At 48.0% G+C, this 14,402-nt stretch overlaps 1 long non-coding RNA gene across 1 annotated transcript; it reads left to right on the forward strand.

Annotated features, from left to right (window-relative positions):
• Positions 1-1,938: 1,938 nt before the first annotated feature.
• LOC113837427 lies at positions 1,939-5,740 on the forward strand. Its single transcript, XR_003488001.2, has 2 exons — positions 1,939-2,294; positions 5,543-5,740. It is a non-coding gene; the product is annotated as an uncharacterized LOC113837427 (long non-coding RNA).
• The last annotated feature ends 8,662 nt before the right edge of the window (positions 5,741-14,402 follow it).

The raw sequence follows: 14,402 nt of genomic DNA on the forward strand, positions 1-14,402 counted from the left end.
TAATAGCACTTAGAAAAGGAAGAAATCCCAGCCCCGGGGATGACCAAGGGCATACATACCGCGAGCTCTGTCTGCCGTGTCCTGTATCCGGAGCTGGATATTTTATCTCTGCACACCACGAATATTTAGACTCTGAGGCAAAGAGATTGGTTTAACTTGATCACTGGAAATCCAGGCACATGGCGAGTGTGGCTATGCAGGAAGCTTACAGAGTATGGAGAAAAAAGTGCCCAAGACGGACCGGGCATCTGTGCAGGGCCTGGATTGAAGACCCCAATTCACCAGCCACCCCCTTTTCCCTGACCAATAATACCAGGCAAGTGCTTGTGAGAGGCACCCTTATCTTCATCTACTAATTTTGGTTTTCCTTGCTACTTCAGGAGAGAGCCATTTTATTTCTGTCATCTAATTTTGAAGAGCAGTGGAAAGAGAGTTAGGGTGCGTAGAGCTGGGGTACGTAGAGCTGGTAAAAAAAATCCAAAGACTAGACCTCAGTTTTGTTTTCTGCCTCTGAATGTTGTTGTGAGGCAGGGCACTCTACCAGCCAGCTTGCAAAGGGGAGAAAAAGACAAAGGGGGTGAAAGTCTAGATCCTTGTTGCTGCCAAGTGGCCAGCAAACCAAAGCTAAATAGTACTGCCCCGTCTCCAGATTTCTGGTCATATACGTTAGTAAATTATTTGCCACTTAAACTAGGTGGGTCAAGGTTTTCTGTTCTATAAATAAGTGACAGCGACTTTCAAGCCTTTGGACCATAAACCAAGAACTATGTTTACTCTGTGTCATTCAGGATGCGTGTGCAATGTGCGTCCCAAGTTGTTCTCTGCTATTCTGTTTCATTTTTAAAAATTCAGGTCGCGACCCACTAAAAGCGATTTCAAAGCTCACGAATGGGGTCATGACCCACATTTCCGAGAACAATATGTCATGGTGGGGGTTATAAAACTGCAGCAATAACATAGAAAGTACGCCTCGGTGTCAGAAAGGCACAGTAATGAAGTGTCGGCACAGGAAGGAGCTGTCGTTGGGAGTAAGTAGACTTTAGATCAGGGAAGACAGTAGAGAGCCGGAGACTCTTGGAATGGCAGGAACAGCGACGAAGAGGTTGGGAGCTCAGGTGTGTTTCAACAGGGGCACACAAGCCTGGCCCAAGACTGAACACAGGTCTCAGAGAAATGGTGACGGATTTGGGCCAGGCCACAAACCAGGGTCACCAGGAAGGGTTGGTTTCGGGACATTTAAAATGGCAGCAGTTATATGTTGGTTGGGTCTGCATCTCATGAGAAGAGCAGGAAGAGCTTCAAGCGCAAGGTGAATGAGAAACCCAGTGCTTGAGGAGAGAGTGGTGCCGTCCCCCCCCCCCCCCCCCACCACCACTCTGCCTTCAGCCACGCGAAGCCACCGCTAGGCTCTCCACTGAGGAGTTGCTGTTGATGCTGATCTGGCTTTTCAAGAACCGTCCAATCCTGAGCGGCCTCCAGACGAAACCAAGCAGGAGAGGCGCCTAAATCCTGGCTTTTTGTTCTTCTGGCTTCCACTGTCTTCTAGAAAAGTTAGTATCATGTGACACCCAGATCCCACAGGCAGGTGGGGCTGTGCTATTTGGCACCTCTACTTAAAAAAAAGAAAAAGAAAAAAAAAGTCGTGGAGGAGGAATTGAAATCTCTGGTTAAATCTGGTGTTTGTGTTATCTGGAGATTTTAATTACCCACATCCTTCCGTGCTCTCTCCCTAAAAAGCAAAAGTTGACTTTTCAAATGGAAATTAATCGGTACTCATCTGTAACTTCTTTTCATCAGGCCCACAGGAATTGGAAAGCCAGAGTGCCATTTTCCTAGGAGTTACCTGTTGTGGATGTTGAGTAACCATTCCCTTCAAATCCGTGGAAGTTTTAAAGAAAGACTCAACAACTTTCTAAACAGCATCCTTTCCCCAACAGTGGAAAACCTGGTGCTTCGGGCAAAGCAACTCCTTGCCTTTCTGCCTCACTGGCTTCACAGAGTGAGGAAAGCCACTGTACTGACTGGTTTTATGTCAACTTGACACAAACTAGAGTCACCCGAAAGGAGGGACTCTCAATTAAGAAAATGTTTCCATAAGATCCAGCTTGTGTGTGGGGCCACCCCTGGGCTGGTGGTCCAGAGTTCTATCAGAAAGCAGGCCTGAACAAAGCATGATGAGCAAGCCAGTAAGCAGCCCTCCTCCGTGGTCTCTGCATCAGCTCCTGCCTCCAGGCTCCTGCCCTGTTTGAGTTCTTGTCCTGACTTGTTTCAGTGATGGACTACAACGTGGAAATGTAAGTCAAGTAAACCCTTTCGTCCCCAACTTGCTTTTTGTCACTTTTTCGACAGCCACTTTAACCCCAAAGTGATGAGGTCACATGATAATCAGATATTCCACCCTTCTATCTTCAAGGCTTTGTCATTTCTCTTGTTTTTGGAATCTCAACACTATATCTATGTACAAGCTTGGGCTTTGTATGCTGAGTGTAAAGCTGACATTACGGTTGGAGTGTTAAGAGACATCCATCAGAGCCTCAGACAGGGGCTTACTGCCAACTGATGGGCTTTGTTGGATGCTGAGGTTTTTAGTCTAATCAATGGATTCATTTCTTGATGGAGCCATTAAATGATGGCATATTTGGGAGGAGGCAAATCATAGGAGTTGAGGCCAGAGGAAGTAGGCCACTAGGGTGTGTCTTTGGGTGTTAATTAGTTTTCTGTTGCTGTGATTTAATATCATGACCAAACATGACTTATGGAGGAAAGTTTATTGGGGCTTCTGGTTTCAGAGGGAGGGGTGGGTGGCCAGCAGGCATGGTAGCAGGAGCAGGAAGCTGAGTGCAAAGCAGAGACACCCGCTCAAAGTGGGGTAAAGCTGTAAACTCTGAAAACCCACACCCAGCCATGTACCTCCTCCAGCAAGGCTGCACCGACCTCCAAACAGTGCTACCAGCTGGGGACCAGCTACTCAAATGCCTGAGGCTGTGGGAGACATTCCTCATCTAAACCTCCATAATACTTTAACTTGTCCTGGCTTCTCCTGTATCCCCTTTCATAAAGATGCTCTTCCTAAGTCAAGAGCCCAAAATAAACCATTCCTTGTAACGTGAATTCTAATTGGTCTTAATAATTAAAAACCCACAGCCAGATAATCTGAGCAAATGCTGAAAGAGCAGAGAGAGGAAAAGAGCAAGTCACAGCCAACTTGCTAATTCCTCAGCCAAAAAGGGGCAGAGTTCCTATTTCCTTACTGCCCCATCACTTCCTCTCTCCACACAGCCATCTCACTTCCTGTCTGTCTGTACAGACCTCTATGGTTAACTAGTGGCTAGCTCCGCCCTCTGATCTTCAGACAAGCTTTATTTGTTAGAGCACAAACAAGACCCCATCACCATTCCTCCCCCTCTTAAGTAGTTCATTATCTGGTTTGTTTGTTTGTTTGTTTGTTAGGTTTTGAGACAAGGGCTCACGACATAGACCAGGCTGGCCTTGAACTCACTGCCTGCTTCTGCCTCCTAAGTGCTGGCATTAAAATTCGGTGCCATAGTGTCTGACTCCATGTCAGATATTTGCTCATAACCGACAGTATGCGTCTTCGAGATTTCTTATTCCTTGTACCTGATGTGTGGTGTCATCTCCTGTGTGCCTGCTTCTTGTTGATTGTCAGACCTTCCCGTGCCTTGTCTGTCTGTCTCTACTCCTCCGCTCTGACTGAAGTCAGGTGCCCCATGCATCCCTGCTGGTTTTGCACTAGCTGCCCTCGCCGCCCCCAGTCCTCACTCACTCAACATCTCAAAGCACAGCTCCTCTCCTTCCTCGGTGCCTCCACACACGTCAAACTTTATAGTTCAGTGTGGCAGCCAAGAACTTTCAATACCAAACCTTAAACTATCATTCTAGTGTTTTCTCCCACAATCTCTAGTCATGGCCCAGAGTAAAGAAGTCCCCGGTACTTGATCTCGAAGCATTTCCTCATGCTGTCATGAAACACCCACTAAACTATTGATTTCAGCTAAAAGAGGAGGGGGCTGAGTGTTTTCGGTCAGTGCAGCACAGAGCCAAGCACATGACTTGTAGTCAGTCAGTACTGGTTGGATGAATCAATGAGCATGTAAATACTTCAGACATTCTTGTTTTGGATGGAATTTGCTTATGAAGACCTAAGATATCCTTTGCCAAGTCTCTACTAAAATACCTATTTAGGAAGTACAAAATAATTCATAGTAATTGGGAAAACTAATGTCCAAATTTGGAAGAAATGTAGTCATTTTAAACACAAAAGGCCAAGATGAAACTCAGACTTGGACTGAGCGGGCATCCTCATCCCAAGCAAGGTGGGCTTGGGGGACCCTCATCTCCTGCAGGGTGGGCTTGGGGGACCCTCATCTCCAGCAAGGTGGGCTTAGGGGACCCTCATCTCCAGCAAGGTGGGCTTGCGACACCAGTGAGAGGAGCTAGCTGTTTGCTTTCCAGATCTTGACCTCTGACTTAGAGGGTCAGGATCTGGGTCAACCGAAAACTTGGGAATCCCACCTCTGTTTCCTGGTTCTGTGTGTTTGTGTGTGCACATCTGTGGTGTTTGTGCAAATGTGTAGAAATCAAAGGATACAGGTGTCCGGCTCTATCATTCTCCATCTTATTCACTGAGGCAGGGTCTCTCAATGAACCTGGGGCTAGGCTGGTGGCCCACAAGCTCAGCGACCTGCTGCTGTTCATGACCCTGGAGTTACAGGCACATACAGGCACACCTGGATTTTTTTTTTTTAAATAATAGCTACTGATGGCCAGGCGCTGGTGGCGCACACCTTTAATCCCAGCACTTGGGAGGCAGAGGCAGGCAGATCTCTGTGAGTTCGAGGCCAACCTGGTCTACAGAGCGAGTTCCAGGACAACCTCCAAAGCAAAACAGAGAAATCCTGTCTCAAAAAACTTAAATTGTCCTGACCCTCAGGACGTCAACCTGGGGCAAGAGAGTCAGGGATAGGGAATGGGGACAAGACATGCAGAAAGAACGACCACAAGACAAGATTCTGACCAAGTGGCAAACTTTACTTTTCTCAGGCTAGCTTATATAGTCAGTAAAGCAGGATTGGGGGAGGGGTAGAATGGGTTGTTTGTGTACCAGGTGTTAGTGTAGGCAGGATATTAGGAAGCCACAAAGAGGATGTTTGGCAGGGTAAAGAGTTTATGAGTAAGAGGTCCAGGAAGGGGTTGCCTAGGTGGCTGAGCCTGTGGGTGGAGGACTGGGTCAAGTTGTTTCTTTTCTTGAGCTGAGGTTCTAAGGAGCTGCTATGTAAAGGTTAACTATGTGACCGGCCAAGCATGGCCTAGGATCTCATGCCAAGCCCTGAGATTTGGCTCCCAACACAAAATAAATAAATAAAATAATAGGTACTGGGCTCTCAAACCCAAGTCTTCAGGCTTTCTCATCCAAGTGTCCGTACCACTGAGCCAACTCCCTAGCAATCAAACAATTTAAAGACAACACAATAACATACAGGATCCAGACTCTGTATAAAGGAATATATGCTTTGTATATTAGCCCTGTCTTCAGGTTATAGTCCAGGAAGATCCACCAACATCCAAGTTGGAGACTCAAGAGAAAGCCACCCATTGTATCCTCTGGCAACCATGAACAAATTTTCTTCCCTGGCATGCAGAGTTATGGAATCCTGAAGACAATGGAAACAAATGTCATCTAGAATCCCAGTAAATAAACATATTTCTTTTATTTCTTAAAGGTTTGTTTCTTATGTATACAGTGTTCTGTCTGCACGTACCCCTGTAGGCCAGAAGAGGGCACCAGATCTCATTACAGATGGTTGTGAACCACCATGTGGTTGCTGAGAATTGAACTCAGGATCTCTGGAAGAGCAGCCAGTGCTCTTAACCTCTGAGCCATCTCTCCAGCCCTAAGCATGTTTCTAAAAATGACATATTTCATAAATCAGAAAAGAATTCTAGGAAAAAAAGTTTTACACCTTTGTTAGAATAGAAGAAGATGTGGCCTTTATGAAGAAAGAAATTATGAGAAAAGTACAGATTGAAACGCAACAAGAATAGGATTCAATAAAGAACGATCGTATGGAAAATAGAAGCACAAAGCCATATGTGATGAGAGGGTTAATATGTGATTAATAGTGGGTGAGAGGGCATCTAAACATTTCCGGATGTCCCAAGGAGAGACCAAGGGAAGCTGAGCAACAGTCAAAGACCCGTCAGGCTTCCATCTCACCACACCCCCACAGCACTTTGCCTGAATGCTGCTTTTTTGGTAAACAGAGCCAGCTATCCAATAGACTGTCAGGATTAAATGGAGATGAATCCACAGGAACAATGTCCCCCTCTGTGGTCCTTTCCACGTCTGGTCCCTAATTCCATTATGTTACCTATAATCTTCTACAGTTTCAGATTGTCCCATTTCTGCCTCCTGACAGCAAGTAGACTCCTGGAGTACAGGATGCTGGCTTGCCCATGTCTCTAATCACCAGAACCCAGCCCTTAAACAAATACTTGAGGGGACAAAACATTACCAGGCTAGCCAGCCACAGAACTTTCTTAGACAATTGTTCCAAATCATCTCATCTAAAAAGACCAGCTGCTGCTTTCTGCGCATACCCTAAAAGTGCCCCAGTCCAAAGGTAGCTATTCTCCCAGCTGTGTGCTTGTTCAGTGTCTTAGTTTGTCTTTTTTTTTTTTTTTTCTGTAACTAAGTAGCCAGGCAAAAGAAAGTTAAGGGAGACAGGGTTTGTTTCAGCTCCTGTTCAAAGTTCAGTCCATCGTGGTGGGAGAGAGTAGGCATCTGGGAACATCACACACACAGTGGGGACACAGATGAGTGTGAGCTTGCTAACGCTCCTCTTCTATTTCCATTTTACTCAGTCCAGGATCCCGTCCTGGAACCGTGCCACCCACAGCGGGTAGGTCTTTGCAACTCCACCAGAGCAATCAAGATAATCCCACATGGGCAAGCCCAGAGACCTCAAATGATTCTAGAGTTGAAAATTAACACTAATTGTCACACCTGGTACTTCCACTTTTTTAAGGTCAGGGAGATGACTCAGGAAGTGAAGGTATTTGCTGCCACACCCTGAAGCTACCCAAATGTCTTCTGTACTTATGGGTCCTAGGCTTGGGGTTTTGTGTGTATGTGTTTGTGTGTGTGTGTGTGTGTGTTTTGTTTGTTTGTTTGTTTTCAAATAAGAGAGAGGGCTTAAATAGGCCTTGGAGCCTGTGTTGGTCTATGGGGTCCACAAGAGCTTGAGAGACCTGTTTCTCTGAAGTTTTCCATCGTCAGTGCTGTGGCACCACAGAGAAAATGCCCCTCCCTTTCACTGTCAAGGGAAGAAATCTGGTGGCCCAGCCTGCCAACCGCTTGGTTTCAGCGGAAGCTTTGCATGTTTCTGACATCTCAATGCTTGTTTTAGCTCCAGCAGTAGAGGCCTGTCATGGCCTGTTCTTCGTCTGCCTGCATAACCAAGCCTTAAAACCGAGTTTCCTCTGCTTGCTTACATTGTGAATGAGGAGAGGAGCCTCACAGGAAATCTTGAAGCAGGCAGCCCGCAGTTGCCTGCAAGGTCTGGGTCCCTCATGCTTTGGTGGCAGAACTCAAGGAAACTGCCCAGGCAGCTGGGAGCAAGCTCTCGGCAGGGCGTGGGAAGTCCCAGTTAGCCACTGATGTCACGGCATCTAGGGGTGGGTCAGCGTGGGAAACAGGTCATGCTGGGTGCCAAAATATGAGGGTTTTTTTTTTTTTTTTTTTTTTTTGGCTTTTTGAGACTGGTTTCCCTGTGTAGGTTTATAGGACAGGCTGGCCTCGAACTCATGGAGATCCTCCTGCCTCTGCCTCCCAAGTGCTGGGACTAAAGTTTGCATGCGCCACCATCACCCGGCCAGGTACCAAAATGTAAATAAGGAAATCTACAAAAGACCGAATAAAAGAATATCAAATATTTGGGCAACACTCACACAAAAAAGGTAGAGAGCTTTAAAGGTCTCCTGCCCTGGGGTAGAAGAAGCTGCGGTCAGATCTCCGACCACCACCCAAGAGAGAGCTTACATCTTCTCTCCTTTATGAGACCACACCTTAATGGACAGGTACCCCAAATGCTATTGGCTGAATGAGTTCCTACAGCAGCTTCCTGCCTCAGCAGTGACTAGAAACGGCCCAACCTGAGCAAGCCATCAGGGGCCAGTCTGGAGAGCTTGTCCCTCCCGAATCCAGAATCTCTCTTCGGCTTGTGGACGGTGCAGGGACAGCTGTGTCCTGGTACGAGTCCTCCTTCTCCCCAGTGCAGGCTTCAGGAGGTGGGTTCTGTTCTCAGCTCAAGGAGGTAGACCTTTGCATCTGTGCAGGTCTTTGCTTCAATAATTAATTAGCTTTGGCAAAGGGTCTGGCTACATTCTTCAGCCTGGACCAAGCCTCCTGTGCTTGTCAGGCAGTCCTTGTCTGCCACCATCCTGAGAAGCCGGAGCTGTGGACACTTGCTGTCACACTTGTGTCAACTCCTAATGCAAAAGTCTCCTAACAAACCGCTTTCTCTCCACTACACGGAAATGAAATTTGCAGGTAGTATAATCTGGCACAAGCAGCCGGGCGTTGGTGGCGCACGCCTTTAATCCCAGCACTCGGGAGGCAGACGCAGGAGGATCTCTGTGAGTTCAAGGCCAGACTGGTCTCCAGCGCGAGTGCCAGGACAGGCTCCAAAACTACACAGAGAAACCCTGTCTCGAAAAACAAACAAACAGACAAAAAACAAACAACAACAACAAAACAATCTAACACAAGCAATTGCTTTCTGTCTTTTTATACAAGAGACAGGGGCTTGCTTTCCTCTGGTGTGTGCACTGTGGCTGGTCACTTCTGGCATCGCATTCTGAGCCATGAAGGGGTTTCCCAGCTCCAGGATAAATATGAAGGCTTGAACAAGTTAGTTGAAGTGAAGTGCTTCCAGCCTTGAAGAACACTAAGGCTAAACTGATGCTAGAGATATGACAGAGTGGCTTTTGTGACCTCCATGTGTATGCTTACTTAGCATTGCAATACAAACTGAAATCCAAGTTTCCATTTACTCCCACTTTTGACCCCTCTCATCTCCTTTACTTGGCTATCTTTGGGTTGAGGGAATGCTCAGAGAAACCGTCATATTTTTAGCCAAAAGATACAGACAGGCTCTGCACAAGGACTCCTCGGTGGCCCTCACCCACTCCTGGAACAAACCCGCAGGGTCTCCTTTGCAAACTAGATGTTAAGGACAGCAAAACACATTTCCAGCTTCTCATCAATTCTTTCCTCCATCGGTTTGAAGGAGGAACATCTGAGGAGTCCACACACGTGTGACTTAATGAATAGTCTCCTGTAGGGAGACACCGTAACCACGCCTTCTAAGGGCTGGACAGGTGTGCCTGACCACGCCTGTCAGGGCGTGGTCAAGGTGAGGTCAGGATGACACGTATTAGGTTCTTAAGGGGCTGCAGGCACATGGGAGGCCCCACTCTCTGGCCTGGCTGACTTGCTGTCCCTGGCACGCTCTGGCTTGCGTGTTTGGCTGGTGTTTATCTAAATAAAGATATCTTAAACCTACAGGCTGTCGCTATAGTCTCTCCAAACAGCCCCTTGAGTGTATGTCCGCTGCCCCAAGAAGTCCCCATATAGCCCATCCGTAAGGCCCTGCCATTACACATTTTTCTAGACTTGGCTAAACTGTAGGATTTCACCAGGTCCTGGCTGCACGTTGAGCAGTTTGTTTTAATCTTTGCATTTTCCAACCAGCTAAAGCCATTGTTGCAACAAGACAGATGGATGGCAGGGGAAATGGCCAAAGAGCTGCTTTCGGGACAGGGCTGGAAGAAGGCCTTTGTCCTTCCCGGTGTTGCCTCTGGACCTTTGATTGATCTTTGGGCAATTAAGAAGACACACACCTCACAGGCCTCTTCCTGTTTTGTGTGCTGTCGCCATGGTTTTAGATGAAGTGAACTAACGGGCCACCAAGGAGCGTCTCCCATGCTGGATGGATGGAGAAACCCTGAGGACCAGAGCTTATGGCTTAAGAAAAGATTTATTAACCCTTTCCTTCCCGGCCTCCACCACCTCCCCTCCCGGCCTGGGCAGGAAGCCACCTGCCGCAGCAGCAGTCACTGCTGGGGGTCATACGCTCCTCCACGTGCATTACATTTTGGGATCTGACTCCTGTGTGAAGCCACAGCTTCCTCCTCGGCAGTCTTTGAAAGCGCTTTGTTTTCCCAGCTGTTCCACAAACTTCTGTTGGCTAACGCAGCCTTGCACATAGCTTTCCAAAATTACCAAGGCTGAGACATTCTTTCCACCCGACCGAGAGGACCCCAGCAGCATTTGTGCATGCAACCCCTACACACACACACACACACACACACACACACACACACACACACACACAGTGTGTCTCACTCTGTGTATCAAAAAAAGCAGGGCCCATCACCCTAGGCCCATAAGTAGCTCTGGAAAGAGGTCACCGGGCACACTGAGGACTAGTTTGCTCTATTCTGAATTTCATTTGAATAGACTTGTTAGACCCCCCCGGAAAACTCAGGTACCCGGGGTCCCAGGCCATGACTGTGGTCACCCCAATCACCAGGTGGATTCGAGAGCTTGCTGCAAACTGCACAAGGCTTTATTGTTTTTTTTTTGTTTTTGTTTTTGTTTTTTTTAACGAGCTAACCCCATGTTAGCTTGGGTCTTTCACCCACCCGCCATGGCGGATGGCTACAAAAGACAGCTTGAACCGCTGCAGAGAGAGAGAGATCTTATAGGGCAGTGTAAGGGGAGTGTCTAGGGGTACGCACAGGCTCAGGATTGGTGTGCCTCCAGGCTTGGAGGGTTGCCCTGTGTTGAATGGCCAACTGGTTGTTATGGCCCATAGGCCTTCCCAGGGCGGTTGCTATGCTCTGTGCATCATTGCTGTGCGCTTGTCCGTAAAGTACACCCAGGGTCGTAAAGCATAGCACCACCAGCTAACTTCTGATTGGTTCCTTGCCACGAGGCAGGCATCTGACTTTCTAGTGTCTAGGACAAGGTCAGACAAGCACGTGTTCAGCCGTTATGGCTGCCGAAAGGGGAGCTGGTCCCTTCAGACTCACACAGTGTGTCCTTTCTTTCTGAGAGCGGCCATCTTGATCAACACACTCTTCGCAGCTGAGCCGCTTTTCGACGGACCGATGGGGAAAGCACATTTGTGCGTCTGTGTTCTCTTCTTCATGGCTGTCTGCAGGCTTTGACTGTCATCCCCAGGCATTCCTGTGCCAGGCATCTTTCAGATGTGTGCAGCCATTTATTTCTCTTTGTGTGTTTACCAAGGGGGAGCATTGCTGTAGAGGCAGCCTGTGTTTAGCTTCACCAGCAGGCAGCCAGGTTTCCACAGCGGTTGCATGAGTACACACTCGAGCATGTGTTCGATCCTCACGACAGCCTCGAGTGCTTGTCAATCAGCTTCCCATTGCTTTTTGAGCAGCAACTGCCCCGTTTTAGGTACGAAATACAGCAAAGACAAGACATACAGTATTCTTTTCCTTCTTAACACATTCCCACGGAGGAGATGAGCAAAGCACTAGAATAAATGAAGAGGGCAACCTCAGAGATCAACCATACTGTGAAAACTAAAGCCTCACGGAGGAACAGGGTGGTGACGGGGGACAGGCTTCTGCTGTTGCTGTCGTCAGAGGGGCCTCCTTGAGGGCCAGCAACCGAGTTGCTGCTCCCCATATCTCCTTCTATTTATCTCCTGCCATTTATCTCCCCACATCTCCTGCCAGCCCCGCCTATCCTTGCTCCTGCCTCACTATTGGCTGTTCAGCCAGGTGTTTTAGACAGACACAGTAACTCACTTTCACAGAGTTAAACAAATGCAGCATAAACAAAAGTCACACTCCTTAAAATACTATTCCCCAACACTGCCTCCCGATAAGTGCCTCCGCCGACACAGTAAGCCAGATCAAGCCGAATTGAGAAAGTATAACAACGGGTTTATTGAGAGCAGCTAACTCCCAGGCCGGTTCTCTGGTCCCAGGGATGAAGGTCAGAGAAGACAAACTCCAAAACTAAAGCAGGGAGATTTTATAGGTTGTAGGCAAGGGGTGATGATGTGTCCAACACAAGCTGGGTTTGTGCCCAAGTATGGTCAAAACCTGAGCGCTTAGGTGGCGACTTGAAAGGTTGGCAGCTTCAGAGGAGGAGGCTGACTATTGAGTCACCAAGAATGCAGAACTGGGCATTTGGGTGACTTTCCTTTGGAGACTCTCTGAGTGGGCAGGGTTTGGAGAGAGGAGGAGAGGGAGCAGGAGAGGAATGAGATGAGCTGGAGGCTCTTACCGAACATTATTATATTTAACTATATATAATATAATCATAATTATACAGTATTAATGATATCATATTTAATTTATTTTTTATAAATTATAAGTTTATAATTGACATAAAAAATAAAAAAAACTATACAAAATAAACTGGGATCCGGCTTAAATCCTGATGGCTTGGCCTGAGAGCTTGGGCAGATGGCAGCAGCCAGCAGGCACCAAGACTGGGAAGACTTGGCAAGAGGACTGGGAAGGAAAAGCAACGGCTCTGAAGGAACTAAAACCCCAGAGCTCAGAGGACACAGCCAGACTGAAGACACGCTGTAGGAGGCGTGGCACATCTGCCGCTCTGAAGGCTGACCAGGGTGACCTGGTGGGAGAAAGCAGGCCAAGAAGGTGATGGAGACGTCTAAGAATAGCTGTGAACTTGAAGACCCATTTCACAGAATGGGGAAACAGAGGCTCGGAGAAGCTAGGCAAATTGTCCCAGGTCACAGTATGACGAAGCTTGACTTACTCCGGGGTATACCTACTTGCCAGCTTCACTTCAATGCCTGTGGTTTCTCGGCTCTGCCACTTAGACGTCCTGTAATCCCAGATGAATTAGCCTCTGGGGCAGCTCGATTTCCCTGCCTGTGAAGTGAGAGTCATACCAGCCAGCACACACCACCTAGGGCAGTGAGCATATAAATAAACTAACAGAATAGAAATGCTTCGAACCATGGCTGGCTCAGCTTGAAGGGACCAGCTCCCCATTTTGGCGGCCATAACAGCCGGACACGTGCTTTTCTGACCTTGCCTTGGTCACTAGAGGTTAGGTGCCTGCCTCATGGCAAGGAACCAATCAGAAGTTAGCTGGTGGTGGTATGCTTTACGGCTCTGGGTGTGCTTTACTGACAAGCACACAGCAATGACTGGCAGAGCATAGCAACCACCCTGGGAGGGCCTATGGGCCATAACAACCAGTTGACCAATCAACACAGGGCAACCCTCCAAGCCTGGAGGCACAGTAATCCTGAGCCTGTGCGTACCCCTAGACACTCCCCTTACGCTGCCTTATAAGATCTCTATGCAGCCGCTTGGAACCGTCTTTCTAGCCATCCGCCATGGTAGGTGGACAAAAGACTCGAGCTAACATGGGGTTAGCTCGTTAAACAACAATAAAGCCTCATGCAGTTTGCATCAAGCTTTCACCTCTGCCTGGTGATTGGGGTGGCTGCAGTCCTGGGCTGAGATTCTGGAGGCCTGAGCTTTCCGGAGGTCTTACGAGCTCACAGTGACAGTGGTTCCTGGTGTTATGGGAGTCACAGGGTAGGAGGCTGCAAGCCTCACGTGTCAGAAAAGCCAAGAAGCTCCATGTTTCCACAGTCAGGCAAGCTGGTTCTGTTGCCACTGTACATACAGGCAGGGGACATTGGAGGACAGGCCTGCCTTAGACAGAAACTTCTTTTATGCTTGTTACCAGGGCAACCTTTGGTCCTGGATAAATCTGGCCTTGTCCTTATGCAAGTGATCTGCGATGATGTCTTTCTACTTTGGCTGCAGAGACAAGGTCTCCCTATGTAGCCCTACATATTATGTTCAAGCCGAGAGACAGGGAGCTGGTGCCTCCACGTGAGTTCTTGGCCCCTTGCTGTCTAGGCTGGTCCATCTGGGAACTCTCTTTGGCAATGGGTCAGGATCGTGCCTACTGCTTGTAGGGAAAAGGGGCCAGCCAAAGAAACACACCCTGAGCAGAGCCAAAGAAACACACGTTGGCCCTGCAACCAGAACCAAAGAAATGCGCCTTGACCCTGAAACCAGTGCCAAAGAAACACACTTTGGCCCTGTATCAGAGCCAGTGAAAGAAATACACCCTGGCACTAAAACTGGAGCCAAAAGGCTAAAAAGGAACAGTGAAAGAAACACACTTTGGATCTGAAACCAGGGCCAAATCTGACCCTGAACCTGTGTAGAAAACTAACCAATCCCTAAGCAGGAGATCTCGCCATCCTAAGCTCAGGGATTGAAATCTGACCAATCCCAACCCTGGTTAACTCCATCCCCGTAAAAATCCCTGTATAAACCCTGTGTCT

The sequence above is a fragment of the Cricetulus griseus genome, chromosome 10, assembly GCF_003668045.3.
Source record: "Cricetulus griseus strain 17A/GY chromosome 10, alternate assembly CriGri-PICRH-1.0, whole genome shotgun sequence".
Taxonomy (NCBI): Eukaryota; Metazoa; Chordata; class Mammalia; order Rodentia; family Cricetidae; genus Cricetulus; species Cricetulus griseus.